Here is a 22,974-nt window from a genome sequence, read left to right as displayed (position 1 = left end):
TTTTGAAAAAAAATGGGTGGTTTTACCAAATTTAGACAGGAAAAATCCAGACTGAGGTCTTTAAACTTTTCTTTTTTTTTAAATCATCAAGTTACACTTAAAAAAGTTTTTTTAAGTATGATTTGATTACATTAACGTACAGATTTTTTAAATATGTGCCATTTTAATAAATCATTATTGTGAGGTGGTAAATAGTATTTTTTAAAGATGGTGCCAGACTACACTTCAACAGCAGTCGTCTTTGCCCTATGAATGATGCAGGTTAATTTACCTTAACATTGTATGTAATAGCACGTATAACAAGAGTCTCAGAGACCAAAGATTTAGATTGATATCTAGCTGACCTTTCTGTTCCCCCCTCATTTTACTAGGTTAATGTCTTTACATGATTTTTGGTGACTTTCATGAAATGTTTTAATAGCTGCATGCTTGACATGCCTTTGTATCTGGACAAAATATCCAGACATTCAAACCTATGTAGTTTTATCAGTGGAGGAGCTTGTGAGAAATTAAACTCTGTTTTTTCATTTTCAGTATTAAGATGTTATTGTAGTAGGCTTATTGGAAAAACTTATAAAAGCAGATTTTTCTTGTCTGTCAGTGTTATAATATTTTGAAAAGATTATCCTCAAAATACAATGGTTTGGCATTCCAGTCTAGGGTTCTCTTTCTTTTCTTTTTTTTCCCCCCAAAAAGCAAAGGTCAAATTGAGCTGCCGTAGTTGGAAGAGATGCTGAAGTGATGGGTGTATCAACAGTGCTTATGGTAAGCACCCTGGCATGGTATTATATTATTTAAAGTATTACAGCTGATAGGTGTTATAACACACTGTGGCATTTCCTAAGCACTGCTATACTTGGGGGTAATAGAAATGAAGAAGCTGAGGGGAAGTATTATCAGTAGTACAATGATTCTTTGTCTTGTATGAGCAGATACCTTTTACTAAATAGCCTGGTATGTGTGTATTTGATTAAAACACTGCCCAGCTACCATACCAAACACTTCCCCAGTTAGGCCTCCAAAACTGGATTGTCAGGAGGTAAAAGAAGCTGTACACTGTAGGAGCTGAGCAGTGTTTTTATTCAATACTACTCGTCAGTGGGGACGGGCACAACGCTAAAAGCTCAACAGAATGCATAAAAGACCCATATCTGTTACTCTGAATTTTACTCTAACTTTGCTTTATCTCTAAATTGTATAAGCCTAAAATGTTTATTTCTTTGAACACTTGTCGCTATGTGCTACTTCCTATGCTTTCAACATTGCTTTAGGTTATTACTGATAGTTTCGGTATTAGTAGCATATTTCAACAGTGGACTTTAAGACTCAGTAGAATACATGAAACATGGGTGGTAGTTGTTCAGAATTGATCAATCATTGAGATATGCACAATGCAAAAGGAATATGCTCCAAACATACACTGAAATTGGCAGTGATAAATACAATAAAAAAGAATATTCATGTTAAAATCTGTGCATTCCTGAAAACAATTCTGTTGTATGTGTTTAGAATAATCTAGCCTTACAAAAGGAAAGATAAGGGGTTTTGAGCATTTTTTGAGCAACAGAAATGCTTTTGAAAATAATTGATATGGGGTTATATTTTGGTTTGGCTAGTACAGGGCACAGAGATATAGGAGAGCTGTCCATATCATGTGTAGCATTCTGGAAGTATGGATTTAAAAGCATGCTTCTGTTTTATGTCCATACACACGTCATAAGTTAGTGATGGTGGCAAGTGGGGCTGGACAGAGTGCTGAAGCACGAGCCCTGCTCCCAGCACTCTGGGTGGCATTGCTGCACCAGCCTGCTAGGCAGTATGTGCTGTGCCAGGTGGAGATTAGTTTGCTGCCTCCCAGAGCAGCAAGGGAGTCCTGAGGGGGATTGCAACACTCTAATCATGATTTCAATATTTGGCTGCTCCACGGACAGTCTGATGATGTGCTGCCCTAACTCAGGGCAGATCATTGTCTTTCTGTCCAGACTCCATTTATCAAATGTTTATGACATGAGCCCACAAACAAGAAACATGACACTGTAGTATTTGTCAATACTGTTTTGCCACAAAGGAAACAAAATTACAATCCAGTCAAAAGCTAACATTTTACTTTTTATGGTGAACCTCAAAATACTTCATGTTGCTGGTATTGCACATATCCCTTCCGTTGTTTCTTTTAAATTAAATTGTACAGGTACAGCGTTATCCTCTTAATGTTCTAGGGACAGTACTCGTCTCTACTGGAGCAATACTGTTATTTTGGCTAAGTGCCTGTGTCCTTTAGCAGCATTATATGATATTTTTCACATCAGTGTATTTGTATTATTCACCTGTAACATACAGATCATGTTGGCTTGGAGTGAGTATTGAAGGTTTAGGGCCTTGCAGTGAGCTGTGTTCTGTGGGAAACAGGCAAAATGGCCAGACCTCCACATGTTGCTGCTTAGTAGAAACTTTTAAAGTTTGAAAGCTCATAGATTGCTTATTGTATGTTTCTTGAAATTATTTTACTTCTCTTAAAAAGATTATTCATTTAAATTACGATCCCTTTTGCTTTGTTTGAGCTATGTAGCACAGACCACGATCCAGCAGACGTTCTAGAGGACTCTGCTTTGGGAGGTGGGGAGCAAGGGAATGCAAAACCTGATTCTATCCCCTGTTGTTGGTGAGGTTAGACCACCCTGAGTCATACCACTAGAAGTTTATCAGAAGCAGAAAATTATCTTAAAAGTTAAAAAGAGTATGCTATTTCTAAACAGATGTGTTGTTGCTGTTATTGCTAAAGTTAAGCCACACAACTGCAAACTTAGTTTCCCCTGAGTTTATCCACCTTAAGGTTTGCTAATCATTGTTACTTTCCTTTTAGCTGTGAGGTTTAACTGTTGGTTTTCTGCATCCCCCTTCCTCCCCCCCCCCCCCCCCCATCTCACCATCATTGCCTCTGGATGGATCTGTCTGGTTGGTATCGATCAATCTCAAGGTATATGAAACAATTCTTTTCCGCCCTTTGGTACAAAGGTCAGTTACTACTCCTATTTCATTCTGGGAAAAGGTGGAATCCTGTACTCTTCTTCTGTGTGCTAGATCTTTCTATACTGCTAATTTCCTCTGTTAATCTTACCAAAAAAAAAAAAAAAAAGGCAGCCACTGCTGCTTTAATGTTAATATTGTCACTGTAGCTATTTAGCTTTCTTCTCAAGATAAGAATACAAAATGTTCCTCAGATATATTGTAGAGTTTATTGAGTAGTCTGTGTGTGATTCTGAGGCCTAGTCCTTCCTAGATATAGCTAAATGGCATTAAAGTTAATTGAGATTTAAGAACTTGTGATATAGGAAAATATGTTCCATAGTTAATAAATACTTTGGTGTCAGTACTAACAGTAACTTACCTTGCCTCATGTGAACATTCACACTGTGCGGAGAGACTGCTTTCTTATTTTATAAGGGTTGAGTATCAGTATGTGTCCTCTAAAAATGAAGCTATGAAAATATGCTTTTTCCATACTGGACTGGTACTCAATATGATACTACCGAAGCACAGTGTTAAAATTTGGTATTAGTGTGATTATGAACACCCCAAACCTCAAAATTATTGCTCTGGTTTACAGCAGGAATGAATTTGATTCTGTTAATTTGTATGAGAGACAGGTGTTTTCCTGAATGAATAAGACAATATATCTTTAATACATAGCAGGTATTTTTTTTTTTTACTTGAATTCAGCTTGTTAGCGTTATGTAATCTTCCTGCCCTGGTTTGCTAGGGACTGGTTCAGACATTGCTTAGACCTGTTTACTGACAATTTAAATGAAACCTGCACAGTTGCGCTATACACAAGACACTGGAAGCAGATTCCAAGTAAAGGGCGCATTGTTTAAATGATCATATATGTTTGGGGGCAGGAAAATATACTACTTAGCATAAATTGACATCTGTAGCTGGGGGTATTTCATGTTGCTCAATGATAGATTTCCCATGGTGATCTGTGGCAGTAGCAAAAAAAATAAGTAATCTGAATTGAACTCAAACAGCATTTACCATTTTCCTCTGAATTCTGCAGAATGACTTAATGTCATATGCTAAATAAGATTTAAGTTTTGCTTTTTGCAAAAGAAAACAGTAAGGGATAAGAGCCCTCCTTGGGATTGAAGAGATAGCTATTTCTATGGGATAAGCGATGAACTAAGATGCAGAAAGACAGACAGTTTTAGCATAGAAGAGAGAGACAGATATGGCTTGTAAGAGGCAAAAGACTTGTGTTGTGCTGTAAATAATAGGTCATACTTTATAGCATAAGCTTTGTGTCCGTCTAGTGATTTTTGTAATGGGATTATAAGTATTTATTTCCATTTATATTTTGTATTTTTTTCCTATTTGATAGCTTGCCAATAAAATTTATTTCCAAGAGAGCTGAACCTAGCATGCAGACTGACAGGGAACAAAAAAACACCTTCAAAGGAAAACACATTAAAAAGCTTAGAAATCACCAGAAAGCGTTAACGGCTCTGTTGGCTGTTGCACAATGGGATGCAGGAATTGCAATAATGTTCTTCTTCCATCTGGTGCCTGCAAACTTGCTGTTTTCGGAAGCATTCATTACTGTAGCAAACTGTTCACTTATTCATTCATGTGTAGCTGCCCGTTATTCTTTGGAAAAGTCTTGGGTTGAAATCGGCACGGTTCTTTGTTGCAGAAGTGATCAGTGTCAAACGTACTACAAGATGTCAGTCCAAATGCAAATATCATCAACTTTTAAAGTATCTCTGCATGTTGTATATATTTGGAATGTACTGTGAAGGTGTAGTCCCAGGAGTGAGGATCTTGACTGACAATACTCAAAGGAAAATCATGCAATATCTGTGCCAACATGTCTGTCTTAGACTGAAATTTCAATTTCCGTTTTAAATTTCCTGGCTTATGTTAGCTAACATCACAGCCTTAAAATTCCTTTATCTCCTAGAATTTCTGTAGCTAATTTCTCTGCTACATCTGGACTAGTTAATTTTCAGGATTGAGAGATAGCTACTGGAAGATGTTATTCTGAGAGGGAAGACAGGTTTTATGAATTAAAAGATGGAAGAGAACTGGAGTTGGCTTTTTCACTCCCAGTAACAAAAGGGAACAACTTTATTTCGCAACTTGCCTTCTTATTTCTCCAGCATATGGGTTGCCAGTCTTGTCACTTTACTGCAGAATGAGGACCATCTCAGGTCCTCATGAGGATCGTCTGGAGGAAACACGGGTCAGGAAAGAAAAATGTGCATATCGACAGAAAGAGATGGACCAGAGAGTGTGGTGCAATGACCAGAGCATGACTTCTCGGTTTGCTGGCAGGGTCAGTATTTAGAACTTTCATAACAAAAATTGCAAGTTCTGTTAGGAGGAAAGTGATTAAAGGTAAGTGCAGAGAAAGGATGCTAAACTAGGAGACAAGGGCACAACAGCACAAACATGTTAAAAATGCTCAAACCTTGGTCCTCCCTGAATCTCTGAAATAATTATATTCTTGTGGTAAGTCTTTGAGCATAGATTCACAGCAATATAGTCTTGCTAGGTTAGCTCTCACCTATCTTCCATTTTCTTCTCCCAGAAAAGAAACTAGTCCTTTCAGCCCTGCAATAATGAGCAAGTAAATTCATTTATTAATAGTTTTCCTATTATTATTCCTATATTATAGGAATTCCTATAGTTATGATTAAAAGTTATAACATTATTAATGTTGTAATTAAAGGTCATATAATATGAATTTATGTAAATCATTGTCTTGCTTTCAGAAAGCATGTACAAGGGGCTGAACTGAGAGTGCATGGGGAACTTTTCATCATGTAGAGGGTTTTAGATACTTAACTATGCAACTCCAACTTTCTTTTTTACTTTTTTCTTGAGGATTTGGTATTCTTTGCAGTGGTATACCTATGCTACTTTGTTTATGGAGTTTATCACTGTAAGTTGTGCTACCACTGTAGTGACTGAAATCCTAACAGGCAGTTATTGGACTGGAGAAGCCTTCTGAAAGAGGACCAGTTTACAGCTGCTAGAACATCACTGTTGTTCTTTTAACTACTAATATGTTACTTGTGGGGGAAAAATCAGTATTTCGTGGAAAGCAAAAGAGACTTAATTAGGTGAAACACATTTAGTCTTGCAGGTAATGAGAGAAGTTTGAAAAAACAAGCTGTAGCTGGTAGGCTAGCAGTACTGCAGAACGACTTTGGAAAGATATAAACATATAGATATATAGCATTGTAGTTTGTGCAGTAAATGTCCTTATAAAAGCTTCTTTAAAAAATGTACTGTGTGCTCTCAGTACAGAGTTTTAAGTGTTCATACCTTGGCCACTTTTTATTATTCATTATTATAATATGCTAATAATTTCCACATTTCCGTTTCAAACGACCAGCTATTGTGTTATAAAATTTAAAAATAATTTAAATTCATGTGAAACTGTGTATATAGTGAAGTTTATGCTAAGGTCTTCTGTTAAGAGTTTCAGTATCAAGGACATTAGGATGGAAGTGTAGCTCCTATAGTCAGTAATTTGAGAAAGCCAGTGGCTATGATCATTAACCATTTTCTTGACTGATTTCCTAAGGAAACGGGTCTAATGAGGTCATACCACCAGGTCACTCCACCATAATGTACTTTAAAAGTTGTTGGCCAATTTTAGTCACATTTGGGAGAACATCTTCATGTTTCAAAGATACTGAGTTCCTAACAAGTTTTGCAAAACTAGTCAGTGAGATAGAGGAGGAAGGCCCTGGTAGTAACTCCAATGACTGCTTTCCACCTGGGAAAGAAGATAAGGAAGAAGAAGGAACAGAAACCATAATGGGATCATCAGATTAATTTAGGCTGTGTCTGCGTTAGTACTGTAGTTCAGTACATTAGTACTGTGGTTCAGATGTAGTTTTGAAACAAATCCTCCAACTGTCCCCACTTAGTTGGTTTGCTTCACAGAGCAGTTTCAGTGCATGGGAACTAGAGTCCTTTTGGAGGAAACTGAACTAGTTGCTCTCTTCCAGGTATGCATCAAATGGCCACCAAATCTTAATGGGGATATGTGTCCAGACCAATGACTGATTTTTTTCCTTAAAATCCATGTGTTGTGGTTTTTTCAGTTCAGAGAGTCAGATTAAGACCAGTCTGAAGTAAAATCCAGGATCTGCATATTCTGTTGATGTAGGGGTCTCTGAATCAACTACTTTGGTGTTACTATTGTGCTGGATTACTTACTGTTACAGGCATAGCCTTAAGCACCTAATGTGTACCAGTATTTGTGCCTAATAGAATAGTCCTTCTAAAGTAAGGGTCCAAGTTCCTGTATAGTAAGTGGAGCGTGGTGAGTGCTTTTAAGTATTTCCGAATAGAGATTTTGTCTGTCTCAGTTTAGGCAGTAGTCATGCAGACATGGTCTGCTTTTGGAGACCTTCAAAGCCAGTTATTTCTCCACTGACCAAGTCAGAACTTAAGCCCTTTAGGAACACCGTTCCATTAAATGTAAAACAAGCATGTATATTAAGGTCTAGCTTAAGCAAACTGAATCCCATCTCCAGCTACATTAGTTCTTCTGCATTGCTCATTCAAATGGTCACATTTGGGACGTTAGCAAATGATAGTGATACTGTGGGAAGTGAGAAGTCTGAGAAGAATTAGTTAAACATGACTAAAGATCATCCCATTTTTGGCATCTGGGTCATAAGATTTTCCGTAATCCCTAGAAACTAACTAATAGGTTTCTGAACTGTCCTGGTATTTAGCAGTGCTGAGTCCTTGGGCCGTTTATAGTGGAAGTTTCTGAGTACCTAGTGCTTTGCAAAATCAGGCCACATAGGCACTAAAATGGAAGCCTGCTAATCTAAATGGAAGTTTCTGATTTTGAGAATCCTGTCCAAGATTTAGAAGCCAAGCTCAGATTAGTTGTCTTGGGTAATTACACTGGTTCACAAGAGTGAGCACAAGAGCAAGAAGAAATTTCCTGCCTGGAATTCAAGAATTTGTATAGGATTTTTTTTTTTCTTTTTTTTGCACTTGTGCTCCAATTCTGTTACAGCATCAGATTTAATCTATATTGAAATAAGTTTTAACTAGTTCAGCGACATTGATTAAGATTTAGAAATACAGTTAGGGAACAACTGAAGAGAGCATGCAGTTAAAATTCTGATCCTGTGGTCTGGTGTTAGCTAGGATTATTTTGCTTTCCAAAGGTTAAATATTACAACTGCAGCCATGTAAATAGGAATGTAAATGGAAGAAACCATGATGAGTAATTTTTAATATATTTATATTAAAAAATAAAATCTTTTCTGTGTTTCTGTCTCTGCCTTAGCCTCTACTCAGTAATTCTTCCATCAGTGGAATGATTTTCACCACCTTTGAGCAAGGTAGAGTTTTTTAAAGATAATTAATCACCTAAAAGTTTTATGAAATTAAATAGCTGAGTAGAGGACAGGGACCATAAAAGTTCTCTGCATGCCAAAAAACTTGCAGCATGATCTGATAACTTACTGTCTGGAAGAGAATCTACATGAGAAAGACCTTATAAATGTCCCAGCTGTAGGAAGAGCCTTGTGCTTCTTTGGTCCTGAAACTCAATTGACCACAAGACCCAAATCTGAAAGAAAGAAAAATCAAGCAGATAAAATGTTTCAAAATAATTCAAGGTAATTCTGAGTGTATAATATTTAACAAACAACTTGATGAGCAATTTCAAAATGTTTTGTCACGTGAATTTGATGCAATATGGAAAAACAAACATGAGTTGATTAAAGAACTATGCTTCCATAAATAAATGGTTGCTTTTTACTGTTGAGATTTTTTTCCTGTTTCTTCGAACACCTGTACTGTGGGAACACAGAGAGTGCATTTGAGTAACTGTAAGTAAAGCCATATACCTGATGGGCAGCCTGTGGCCCTTTCAGAGTATGCTGGGTATATGGATGTTAAGACATTGCATTCTTCAGCATAGCCCAGCATCCCTTTAGCAGATATGACTCTGTGCCCATGAATGGAAGATTTGTTTGTGTGTGAATAGTAGAACTTATTGTCAGATGTTAAGGTCAACATAGAAACTCTCATCATTTTATACTGGTGTATATTTGATTCTGTGTTTTATAGACATTGAGGACTTGATAAATCTATCCTTAAATTATGGACATATGTATTCATATCCATAGCTATTGTGCATATGTGTTGTACTAAATATACATGCAAAATAAATCCAGAACCTATACAGAAAGGCCAATGATCCTACCAAGCTTTATTACCCAGTTCTTCATGTGTGCAAAAAGTTCCCACTTCTTGGGAAAACATTGGACTTAGAGACATGGTATAGTGCTAGGCATCCCTCATACTTATGGTGAATGGCTGTCTTCTAAAGGAAAATATAATGGGAATACTCGTATTTAATTCAGTATGAGAAATACTTTCCTTTATGGATGGCTTTAGCGGTCTTTTTGCATATTTGAAAAATTTTTTTTCCTTCTGGTTGTTTTTGTAATTATATAACTATATTATTGCATGGGCTTTGGTAGCTTTAGCAGATTTCAGAGCAAGGGTATGTTAAATGACCTATCCAGCTTTCACTGAAGTTAGTAAAAGGACTTGCTCTGACTCCACCGTGAACTGTATGTGATCCTGCTTTACAGATAACAGACTTAGTTGCCAGATATGCAAGGCTCTGTTATATCCAAGTTTTCGAATCAAACTGAGTCATATCTTACTGGTGGAGTAGAAGTATTCCTAAGCCTTATTTTCAAGCATTTTGGCTAGTCTAAATATTTTTCATGCAAAGCTTCCTGGACATGCGGAATAATCTGGCCATCACTGATCTAGATACCATATTTTTTGGCACTGCTGATCAGATCTGTTGTATTAGACTTTATTTATGCTCCCTGTAGTTCTCCAGGTTTTTCAGTTCTTTTACTAACATTGTGTATTTTCTTTGTCTTTGCATCAGAAGGGCATTTTGCTGCTGCGGTAGAGTCTAATTAGTGAATTTTATTTCAAACTCATCTCTAAAATTACCTCTTACAATATCAGACTTTAATGCCCTTTTAAAAGTCTTCATTCTGAAAACAGCTCAGAGAGCACTATGATGGAAATGTTGGTAAATGGGATGGAATAGAAAAATGCCGTAGGAGAGAGTTGTTATTGATGTCTTTCAGTTAATGTACTTTATTATCTTCAATTGAAATCCCTGTGGTTATCTGATATGCTTATTTTTCTGGAAGGTGTCCTCACAATATTTTGTAAAGGTGGTGCTTTTAGGTTTTGCTCATTGGTATTATTTTAAGCTGTATCTTTGAAAACTAACTTCTGCCTATTGCTTTTTAGAGGCAGCCCTCTATCATAGATCTCCTAACAACCTGTAAACACCAGTTTTATAAGAGTCTACAGTTTTGACAGTTGGTTATGTGGTAGGTGTTCCAGTGAACGGTATCTTGTTTTTCAAAAAAGACTAGAAATCTTGCTGTGGTGAGTTGTTCCCCAGTATGTGTGAAGTTCTTCGTAAAGGACAGCACTCTTTAAAGATATAAATAATATGTAATTAAAAAACATAATCAGTTTTCTTTAGTGATTGAAGAACATTTAATAACTACACATGAGAAATACAACAACAAAGTGCTCAGGCAAATCAAATCAAAATCAAGTGCCTAGGAAATTTAAAAATAATAATTATTAAGAACCGAGCACTTGCACCTTGAACTGAACTTACTAATAATATGCAGACATACTTACAAGAAGTGGATGAGTGAACAGAAACAAGTGTTATGAGTAGGCGGGGATTGAGCTGGAGCTGATGCAATACTTTGGTAGAGAAGCAGATGAGCCCATTCTAGTCAGTTAGAGACTAATTTTAGAGCAGTTTGCAGGATGCCATAAGTTAGATTAAAGATAGTTTCACTTTCAGGATCAGGAGAGTGGAAAGGAGAACAGAATGGGTTTTTTTCCCCCTTCTTTTCTTTTTTTGGTCTCTCTTCTAAGTTCTCCCCTACCAGCACCTAACTCCTGGAAAGTAAAGGAAAATCGCTAGAAATTCTAAGTGTTAATTAAGTTTTATAACAATTATTGAGTTAGCCAATAGCATGCCAGTTGGAGGGGGAAGAACCATTGCAAATACCTTCTCCTACTACACTTACACATTTTGTATTTACATATTATTTGTTACAAATAACAGAAGAGATAAAAAGTAACAATATTCTTCAGCTGTTTCAAGCATTTAGCTAAAACCAGGAAATAACTGATGTCGTAAACTGTTTTTTTCATGGACCTTGTTTTTCTTCTGTTTTTGAAGTAGCTATAAGTGCTAATTCATGGAAACAGAGTAGCTATATCAATTCATTGCTTTGCTAGACATAATTAACCTTGTAGAGAAGTGGGGTATATGTTAACCCAAGCAGAGTATCATGCTAATATGGCTATGTTGTTTCTGATACCTGAACCATATATTTCTAGAAGTTGTATATAAGCTTTTGCTAATACAGGTGATTAATACTGATAATGTCAGGAAAGCAGTTCAAACAAAAGAATAAAATGACTGCTTACACAGAATATTTTCTGTCTGTCTACACCTTCCATATTTGTATTCAATAGTGTGTTATTCTCTGAGTCCTACTGTAAAATAAGGAGTACATATATTCCTCTTCCTCTCCTTATTTTCCTTCTTTCCTTTTGCTGCAGTTTATACATAATGTTTCTTCTTGAGTATTTTTAGTAATGGTAGATAAATAGCAATCATATCCGTAGTATTTGGAAGAATACAGAAAACTTCCACAACTCATCCCTCCAAAAATAGGTTAAGAAAAATATTTGTCATGGAACTAGAAATCAGTTCTGGAGGATTTACAGCTTTTTAGGTTAAAATAACAGTTGAAACAAGAAGTTTTCACCATGTGAATAATAACATTTGAAGGCAAGCCTGTAAAATTACACACTAGTCTATTACCCTAGTCTGTTGCAAGTAGTTTGCTGATAAGTATGGTATTACTAAATTCAATTATTATTCTTTTTTTATTACTAAAGTAAGACTCTTTTGGGTGTAACAGCCGGTGGATTTTTTCCACCAGTTGGGTTTCTCAATCAACAGAAAAGGAAACTTTTAGATTTGGCTTTAGTAAATCTAAATGTAATGAGAATTACAGAATAGCTGGCCTTAGAAAACAGCCTTGAATGGATGTGTCGTGAGTTCATTCGATTTAAAATAAGTGGTTGAACAACTTACATCTTTAAGTTTCTTAACTGCAAAAGGAAAACTTTATTTTCTTAAATTTATTTAATGATATTGGCTGAAAACGTAAGTATTTGAATGTGGAAGATGCTTGGACTTTGTATGAATTGAATGCACAGAGTAGTCTGAAACGCAAACATTGTCGGAAGATTATTAGGAAAATAAAGCATCTTCAAGGAATGGAGGAAAGATACAACTTAAATTTTTTGATATAGAGTGAGAATTGCCAAAAAGTAAATCTGCCTTAGATCTCGAAAATAGTTCTGAAAAGATCCTAAGACAAAAGACAAAATGTTCCTTAACCCTACACATAAAAAGTTTAAAAGAAGAGAAGCAAGCATAGGGAAAAGATTGCGGACAATTATTTTTTACCTTCTCCCTCAAGTAAATGAAAATGAATTATTTTCAGTAAAGAAAGTTCCAGAAAAGGCAAGATGGCTAATGAGAATGGGTATATGTAAAAGAATCAGTCAAGAAGGAAGCAAAATTTGAGGGGACACTTTAAAGTAGAAAGTAACAGTTTTCATTCCAGAGTTCTTCTCAATTATCTCTTCTGGGGTGATAATGTTGGAATGCAAAAAAGAAACTTGTTTTTTCTGTTTAAACAGGCAAAAGCTATAGGTCAATTAACCTGACATAGATAGTATTCAAGGTTTTTGAACAAATTCTTAAAGAAGAAATGATTAAAGGTTGGAAATGGAAATAGGATAGAATGCAAGATGGGTTTATGAAAGGTAGGGAGGGTATTGATTGAACCATGACCAGTATTATTTGGCAAAATAACTGATTTGTGGGAAAAATGAAATTTCTTGCTTCTAATCCATTTATATTAATAGCACACAGGAAAATAAGAGTGGTACTACTTCAAAAACTGGTCTTTGGGCAAATCTTATAGTTTAACTATTAGCACAAGAAGTAGGAGAGAGTTAATTAAATTTGCTGATGGCAAAAAATTTGGAGGCACTGTCAATACAGCAGAAGATAAGAAATTCCTACAGAAATAACCAGAGGACCTTGAGGACTGGAATAACAGAAATGGGATGAAATTTATTGGTGCGAAGTATAAGGTCATGTACTTAGGGAGTAAGGACAAGATAATTCTGTTTCAGAAGTTAGTGGCTCATTAGTTGGAAATGATGGAAGAGAAATGGGTGTTTTAGTCGATCCTAGGATGCCTGTGAGTTACGAGTGTGAAATGGTCATGAATGAAATATGGACAGTTTGGGGTTCTGTCTGGTGAGATGCTCCCAGCTGAAATAGTTACTAATGCCATTACACAATCACTGCTGAGGTCTCATTTGGAGCACGGTTTGTGAATAGTTTCAGTCTCTCCCACTCAGGAAAAAAGGAAATTCAAACAAAATAGTATAGAAAATTGTTATGGTCATTGGGCAAAAGAAAAGCCTATCTTATGAGAAAAGATCAGAAGAATTTAGCTTGTTTAGCCTAGAAAAATACAAAACCTGAAATGGAATATGATTTATCTCTGTTAATACTTTGGGGAAAAGAGATTTTAAATGCCAGGGAATGAAAGAGCTGTTTAAGCTAAGCTAAAATGTTGGCGCTAGAATTAAAGATTATAAATTGACCGATTTAACTAGTAGAGATTCTGAAATAACTTTCCAAAAAGAACAGTAGTATCCTGAAACCAATTAGTTTTCAGATAAAACTATATAAATTTAGTAAAAGATATTATATCAGATGTGATACCTGTAAATATGAGAAACTGGACATAATGACTCAGGAGGTCCCTTCCTCTCCTATGTTCTTGCATCACTATTAATCATTTTGTGTTATCCAAAGACACATATTTAGAGTTTATGCCTTTGTTGATATATATTGCATTTTGCAAAGCTGCTTTGAGTGTCAGAATATTAGAGCAAGGGTTGCACAAAAATGCTTATTTGCCCCTGTAAAGTAAGGCTCCCATCTTTATAATATCTGCGTGAAAGAAATTTTCGTTTTTGTTCTAGATAAAGAGTCTTAAAAATGTGGGATCGAATCTTGAGAAAATGTTATCCTGAAAATTCCTCAGATCTTATTTTTTGAAAATCTGGCTCTGAAGTTCTGTTTTCACATGAAGTTGTGTAGGAATTCTTCCTCCTTGTGTATCCTTTCCCCAAAGAGATTAAATACGCACTTTACTGCAGAGGAAACAGAGAGAGAAGAAAATAAGGAACGTTTATCAAGAACTGTGCTAACAATTCACTGTTGCAGCATTTTCCCATTAATGTTTGGAGTCCTGCTTCCTTACTGAGACTCCAATGTAGCATGGGGAATAAGTGTTTTAGCAAAAGCCATAATGATTTTAAATGACATTTGGCTAAACAAATACCAGCCTTTTGTTTTGCCTATGGAGTCTGCTCTAGGGCATAAAGCAATGGAACTTTCTCCTTTGCTGAAGCCTCTGTAGGGGGATTGAAGGCTCCTTTTTTTCCCCCTCCCTCTACTGAGTTTTGTTACCTGTGTTCTTTTTTTTTTTTTAGATACCAGACTCTTTTCAAGACTATTGTAAATGAAATGCTTCTTACAATCTCTGATTTTTTGCACTTCCATACATGTAAGAAAGAGGGCAGGAGTATTTTCTACAGTTGGACTCTGAAGAGGAAGGCTATGAAAGGAACGTACAGAGAAAGTCTGGAATAAGCAGACAGTCATTTGTATGGACTAATATTGTTCCCTGCTAAAGCTTGCTTAAGTTTGATACTCACTGTATTTTTTTTTTCCAGAGGCTGAACTGGAAACTTTTGTGCTTCCACAGTTTAGAACTGATACTAAGGTGTCATTATTAGTAATCCTAAGCAGTGTCTATAGGTCTCAGGTAACTTGTGTTCACTTTATCCTCAGCATTTAGACATTTAGTAATTGCAGTGGGATGAGAAAAAAATTATTAAATCCACATGGCTACTTTGTTTTTTTTTCACTGGGATTTGAAATGGGAGTTATCATAGTCATTTTTAGCTTATCAGTCTAAAAATGATAAAAAGAACCAGGAAGTGATTAAAAAGCCAGGAAGATGTGTGGGAGATCCCATCCTGAGCACAAAGCAGAGAAAGAGAGCTGAGAGAGCTCTCCCAGAGCAGCCGCCGAGAGTGAAAGCTTGATCCCAGGACTTGCAGCTTAGCTTGAGACCTCAGCTCTGAGGGATGCCATTAGGGAAGGAGGACGCTGCCAAGTTAGACATTTACTTCACCGCTGTAGCTGAAGCTGTAGCTGTAGTTTCTCTGCCTTGAAGCAGAGAAACACTTTGGTAGTTAAGAATACTATTTTTAATGAAATGCAATTTTAGATTATACATAGTTTACCTTTTTACTTTTTTTTCTTTGTAATCTTGTTTCCAACTTTATAACCAAGAAAGTAATCTTTTGCTTTGTTAGATGAAATTTGTTTTCATTTATAAGTCATCTACTGTTAAAAATGAACAGACCTGACAAACTTATTTCTCCAGACAAGATGTATCCTAGGAAAGCAGGGTGTAAAGCTGTCAAGCAGCATCGATCTACAACCTGAGAGAAGGCTGGGCTTTTCTGGAGCTGCGCATGCCTCCTGCCAACTGGAGGAGTCAGTGTGCACCTGGCATCAGCTGCTGACTGGTCTAGGAAGAAGTCTTGGCAGACGAGGAACAGGAGGAATAAAGCAGAGAGCCCTGGGTAATCCCCCAGATCATTGTATTCTTCTAGCTTCCAGCTTCAGAGAAGCACTTTTTAACCAATCATTACAAATAACTGGTACTAAGGACCCATGCTACAAGGTGAAGCATATATGCTATTAAATGGTCTATATTACTTACCTTCTCCTGGCTGAAGGTGCAGTCATTTGGAAAAAGAATAAATGTTTTTGAAAGTGCCACTTTATATATCTGTGCTGAAAACTTGCCCTGGTGAAATAGATGAGTTTTGAATATTAACATTGTTCTTAACTTCCCTTGCTCTTGCTCTCAGCCTCACACCTCTGCATGAACTTGGTTCAAGCTTATTATTTTACTTTCATGATGGAAAAATGAGCCAATATAAGGTAAAGGGTTTGAGGTGAATATTTTTTTGATAATGATAAAATGAAGACTGAATGAAAGTCATCCACAAATGTGTTGAATTTTCATTTCCTTTTTCTAAAATAGAGGAGCATTCTCTATTTTTTCAGAAATACTGTCTTTACTTCTATTTCATTTTTAATACTCAGTTGCTCAGCAGCCTTTATCCCCCTATTAGGAGGACAGACAGTAGTTCTGGGTTTTGTGTAGGCACTGATCTGTTGGCCTGTTAGTGCTTTCTCCCTAATGTGCCTCTAAGCCTCGAAAGGATCCCCAAAAAACAAAGCTGTAGCGCACAAACGATGAGTGCATACTCTCTACAGGTTTCTGGAAGCCTATCCTTTGCCTGGTCAGCTGTGCTTGGTAAAGAGTGTTTGTACGGTCAGAAGTGGGGCAGAGGCTATACCATCTGTATAGTCAGTGCCTTAGTAGAGATTTGTACTGGAAAAAAAATGTTAACCTTGATTATAGAATTATGGTTTTATACCAGAAAATCTAATATTAATGTGCTCTTTTTAGGTTAATTTTGTCTGAGTGACTCAGACAGTTCCCAATTGTGATTGGCAATCAATAGCAATAATATGAGCACTAAGTCATGTTTCTTCATCAAAATGACAAGCCTTAGAGCAGACGGTATAATTGTTTGCTTTTCTGCACAGATAGAGACATGATTGCTGTGCTTTTTCCTAAAGAATGAGTTCATGGGGGCTGAAAGAATTAATGTGTAAAGTACCAGAGACAAAGACATATGTAAAAATAGGGAAGTGTAAATGTAAAACAGAATGGACATTAAAAAAAGTCAGGCTAACCATTCACAGCCATAGCTAATGGCAGATATTTTCTAAATATTTCTTCAGAAATTTGAAACAGCATGGAGCACTTTAATGCATAGCTTCTCAGAGAGGCTTGTTACGTAAAACAAAAACAATATTAGGTACATACATGCATTGTCTGTTAGGGAGAGAAACAAGGGTTTTAGCGTTTACACAAGTAAAATAACTTATGTAACTGCTAATTCTCCACAGAATCTAACCTTAAAACCAAAATAAAATCTATAATCAAATTCTTAACTTCCCAACAGGGCATATGATTTTTCCTGTTTTCTTGAGTCTTATCTCCATAATGAAGGATTAGGTATTGCTGTTTCCTTTTATTTTTAGTTAGCAGGTTATATATTTCTATCTAGCATCTGATTTTTGTGTGTTCCAAATGGCAAGTATCTGTTGGCTCAGTAGTATGTATATTACTTAATATCTGTAATACCAACAGTTCCCTCAATACCAGTGTGATTAATAGACAAGCCAGAAAAAGTTAGCTATTTCTAGGGCACTTGATATTAGAGTGATGAAAGCTACAGAAGTTTTTTTGAAAATTAGATGGTTTCTCACTGTGAAATTTCAAGGCTGTCTGTCAGGAGGAGGAGTGGGGCAAGGCTTAATGGTTTCAAGATGGAGTTGGCATCTGAAAGGGAATGTGTGATATGACTGCTGTGTAAGACAGGGACTAGCCTCGATGCCTCGTGGTGTTCCTATTTTCACAATCATCTGACCTACACTGAGCATTTCAGTTACTGTGTGGACATGACTTTCATTTAACTCACACTCAGTTTGGAAAACCTGGACCTCAGTAAAGACCGACATGAAATCTGCCAGGCTAACATGACTCAGGTATTCCACATTTACTTTTATGCCTTTTCCTTTTTATCGCAAATCAAATGGATTTGTGTAAAACTGTGTCGTGTCAAGGAGAGTGCTCATGTACAACTACCATCAACCACAGCAAAATGAAACAAACCAAATCACCTGGAGAATCAGCAGTTATGTCAAGCACAAAGCCTCTAGCCAGTCAGTCAGTTTTGGAAAGCTCAGACCAATTCTGTTTGAGACACACATCATCCATTATAGCCGTCAGTAAATACGGATATAGTTACTTGTTCTTATAAAATTCATGTTTCTTTTTTCTTTCCCCATTTCTACTTTCCTCCAAAGATTACATTAAGATTTGGGATTTTCTACTACTGTTTTATGTTAAAAATTAAGATTCTCTACTATGAGGAAAGCTATGATTGAAGAGCTAACAGGAATGCTTTCACAGGAAAAGGTGGAAAAAGAATTTTCAATCAGAATGTGAAAAACTGTGTTTTAAGTATGCTTTCAGCACCTACTTCTCTGATTAATCTTTATTTGAACAGTAGAGAGATTTGTGAAGGAGCTAACCCTCTCAATGTTTTGTTAGTTCTAAGCTAAAGATACAAACGTACCTTGCATCTACTGCTGCTTCTCAGGTATCAAATTCTCTGTCTGGGTTTACACTAGAAATTATTTATTAGCACAAAAATATTAGTTACAGGCACAGGGATATTGTTTTCGTTAGTTATAGTCCTTCCTTAGAAATAGTCTTGTGCCAACCAAAGAAATTCACCGATTGTGGTGAATCCAGTTAGAGGTATTTTTGCATTTAGTTCTTCGCTGTTCCTGAAAAGTAAATTTTACTTTTGTTGAGATAGGAGCACCCAGCGTTCAAAAGCACATTGTCTCATAGTTCATAGAACACTTTGGCAGTCTTTTTCGTTCTTAAGCTTAGGTATTTAATACAGAGAATCATTATTCCTCTTCAGATTCTTTGTTTTGTTTTTTTTTTCAAAGCACAGTTTTAACAGTGGCTAAAGCTGTGAAGGTTCTAAGAGCTATTTTAAGGTCCTCTGAGACATGGTTATGTTAATATGGTCCCATGATTAAAAATGATACAGATCTTTTGATAAACCATTAAGCGTGGTTAGTACTGATTTCAGTTTTAAATTTAAACAGTTATGAAAAGGACTTTCTAAACACATTGATATTTTACCACTGAGTGATCACAGCTTGATAATATTTGATCTCCCTTCTGGAATGTTTCATTTTGAAAACAGAAGTGTATCTTTAAAGTGTATTTTACTGTCATCCATTGGTTTAAAGGTTGCTGATGTTCCTAAATGCTTTACCTGCTGGAGCTTCAGAACTGTTTTTAAAGTTATTTTGCTTAAAAAAAAAAAAAAACCTGTAAGGTAGCTAATTATTGTTTTGAATGCTTGGAAATACACAGCATTGTAATGCAAGGACTCAGAAAAATTAAATTCTGCTCTCAGTTCTGTTAATTTAACACATATGCTTGGTGGAAGCACTTCATCTTTCTGTCTTAGGTTTCACAGACCAACTTTTGTTTGTAGAGGATAGAAGTTAACAAAATATTTTCTGAACAGTAATCTTGATACAGAATAAACCGTAAACCTTGTAATGTCACTTGGTAAGGAAAACCTGCTTTATACTATCCCATAAAACTGCTAAGTCAAGACCTTTACCTTGAATTAATCCCTCACTGCACTGTGTTTACTTTCCTGTCAGCTATTCCCAGCTTAAACAATGGATATTTAGGATCTTGCTTTCCCTCCCTGTTACCTCTTGGCCCTCCCAGGCTCATTACTAAAAATTTTGCATGTTTTTCTTTAATCTGGAACCGAAGGACAGGCAAACATGGTGCCACTAAAAAAAATCGTGTACATAAGGACTATTTGTGAGGAAAAATTCTCAAAATGGAGCTGCTTGGTAATTATGTTACAGATGATGAACCTAAACTTTAAAGTTAGAACAAACTGTATTCAAGATGAAGCTGTATATAACAAGTGTTTAGTACAATAGTCTACATTCATCTTCCATGTGACACGCTGAAATATATAGAATTAAGCAAGGGATAAATTTGACCCCATTTTTCTTGTTTTTATTGTCATCCAGTTTTTAACTTTACAGTTTTCCCCGAACAGTGGAGAGGGGAGACATTAGACTGTCCAAATGAAACACAGCGTATGATCTGAGGAATTCCTGCTGCATGTTCTGTAGTAATGAGAGCATGTATATCATTATAGATTCCCCTGCTGCAGGTTGTTTATTCGGCTTGAGTAGCAACCACATTTTCTATTTGAGTACTAACATATTGTATTGTAAGTGGTTACATATTTCTCTGGTGACCCATATCTCTGAGCAATTGGAGGACAATTCAAAAACAACAAAAAAGAAATGACGTTTGAACAAGACTGAAGGGCTAGCTTAACCCCCTCTACCCTGGAATTTAGTTTGGAATACAACTTCCTGTTGGAGGTCTGGGTCTCTCATGGGGGGTGGGAGGAGATACTGTTTTTTCTTACTAGATATGTTCTAGTTGCTAGGAAGGGTGGAATGGGTAACTACGATGGTTTGTACTTGAGGAAGAAAACAGGAACATAGTTTTTAATTCCACTGAAATATAGGTATTCTTAAAAATATCTAGAAACTTAGAAAAATATAAGAAACTACTTGAAAGGCTCTCAATAATAAGCCAAGTCTGCACTAAGTATGCTCTGCCAGCAAGCCATACCAGCAAAGTGCTGTTACTGTAGACATAGTTAAACTGCCACAATTATGATTTGTGCTGTGGTGGTAGAACCATCCCTTGTCCCAGATGAGACAAACTAGGCTAATAAAAACATAGGTTTGTTCATCTAACTGCACCTGCGCTGTACTAGAGACTGCTGCTATCCCTCTTCTTCGCATTTTTGAGCGCCTTAGCTGTGTTAGATGATATATATGGCAGATCCACAGAGATTGTAGGTGCTGTAAGTCTAGACCTTGGAGACTGGACTGTTTTGAAGTTACACCTTTGATTTTATTTTAATTCAGATTTGCGTATTGTCAGTTTTTTACAGAGACAGAGAACAAAACTGATGTATAAGTAGCCTTGTACATGGTGAGCTGTAATAAATTGATTTTGGTTTCACAGTCTATCATGTAAATGTGTGCTTTGGCTCATGAAGTACTCTGTTAGTATGCTCAATATGTTCACACAGTAAAACCCTTATAAAATGATTTGAGAAGTCCCTTGTATCAGTATGCAATAGATGAATTTTCTGTGGCTAGCAAGTGGCCTTATTTTTCTTTTTCCAGTCAGTCCAGTTTATAATTTCAGTCAGACTCATACACATGCAATTCCCTTTTGCTTAGTGCTGTTTAAATGAACGCTGTGGAAGTAAAGCTGTTAGAGAATTTTTTATGGAAAATTCATTTTCTATGAAGTCAGTTTTTTCTCTGGGAATTTATTTTTCTAATTAGACAAATGAAACTGAAGTAGTTTACTTAGGATCAGTTTAATCCTACTGGAAGTGTGACAATGTATTAAACTTTTGAAAGTTTTCTTTAGCCACAGTTCAACAATAAACTGCATTGCCCAGCAGAGCTGTATTTTTTAGCTCTTTCCCAATGTTCTGGTGTGGAAAACTGCATTATACTTTCGATGGTACAGTACAGTATTTTCTTTGTGTGGCCATCAGAGTAGTCAAGTACCTATGAACGTGTCATGGTGGACATAGGCTGGCTGGAGACTCTGTTTTATGAGTGAGAATAAGACTTGAGTGACAGCATCTGTTAGGTTATGCACACTAGTAGGATAATAAAGTTGAATGTCCAGCTGATTAATGAATTAACTAAATGAGTCAATTCAGCAAACTGATGTGGTGTGCTTTAATTTGGAAATACTGATGCATGTTTCTTTTTCAGCATTTCACCATTTCCAACACAAAGTTTTTGTTGTGTGAAAAATGTTCATATTTTACTTCCATGTTGATTAAAGAGAAAGAGAAATGTTAAAATACTGAAATATTTATGGAATGAAAGTAGTGATAATTTGCTTGGATCTCAGCATTTGGAGTCTTCTTTTTTGCTTGTAGAGCATGGTTGAGCAGCTGAGATTTGTAAAATGTAAGGAGCATCCATGGTTTCAATATAAGAATAAGGAGTATTCATCTTTTTATTTGCTGATATTGCCAATACTTTTCTGGAGGTAGAGCTCAGATTAGCTTGTGTAAACTTGAAGTGGCAACTCTTGTGTTATAAACTCCATTCCTTTGCTGTTCAGGCTCTTGTATTGTATCACCCATTTTTATATCAGTCTTAAAACTGGGGGGATTTTTTCTGTTCTCACTAACTTATATTGGCAGGCTATGTCAGCCCTTCAGTACTCTTACAGTTAAACCATTTTTGAATTTCTCCATAAATTGAGTGAATAAAAATTACAAAGAGTGTTTGAAATGAGGTTAGTGAGTGCTTTGTATAATGGCATTAGTACTTCTTTATATCAGCTGAAGGCATCTCCACTGATAAACTACCCTAAAACTTCTTCCACCTTAGTCAAGGCCATGTGGTATTGCTATTCACAGTCATCCTTTGACCAAGAAGCGCATCCAGATCTTTCTCCTTTTGGGTCACGTCTGGCTAGTAAGACCACAGTTTGTACCTTACCTTTGTTTTACAACCTGTCCCAAAATGCATGTCATTATACTTGCTACTAGTAAATTTCGCCCCACAAAATCCTCCAGTTCTTCCTGTGAGAATTTCTGTCTCCTGAGCTATAGACAGGGCTTCCCAACTTTGTATCATCAGCAAAATTTGTCAACAATCTCTTGCTTTTGTGCCAAGGTTTTTAATGAAAAAATGGAGTGAGATTGTTTTACAGACCAGTTTCTGGTGTACTCAGCTGATCAACTGTCTCCAGGTCAATAATTCTCTTTCGAGCACATCCCATTATTATCTCCCCTTTTTCCAGTTTCTTATACATTTTTTAATGTAATACCCATCTTCTCCAGTTTAAATAATAATTTCCCATTTGGCGCAGTATCAAATGATTTACTGAATCCAGATAGATTGAATCTACTGCATTT

At 36.2% G+C, this 22,974-nt stretch overlaps 1 protein-coding gene and 1 long non-coding RNA gene across 7 annotated transcripts in view; both read left to right on the top strand.

The window, feature by feature from the left end:
• LOC112983656 (ubiquitin-like-conjugating enzyme ATG10) overlaps positions 1-22,974 on the top strand; it is an 82,399-nt gene that overhangs the window by 15,506 nt on the left and 43,919 nt on the right. The gene's annotated exons all lie outside the window — the stretch shown is intronic.
• Positions 9,275-16,069, top strand: LOC135324206 (uncharacterized). Its single transcript, XR_010385562.1, has 2 exons — positions 9,275-10,412; positions 14,710-16,069. It is a non-coding gene; the product is annotated as an uncharacterized LOC135324206 (long non-coding RNA).

Source organism: Dromaius novaehollandiae, chromosome W, assembly GCF_036370855.1.
Source record: "Dromaius novaehollandiae isolate bDroNov1 chromosome W, bDroNov1.hap1, whole genome shotgun sequence".
Lineage (NCBI taxonomy): Eukaryota > Metazoa > Chordata > Aves > Casuariiformes > Dromaiidae > Dromaius > Dromaius novaehollandiae.
Note: the sequence above shows the minus strand (reverse complement) of the source record. Positions and strands in the feature narration are given on the sequence as shown.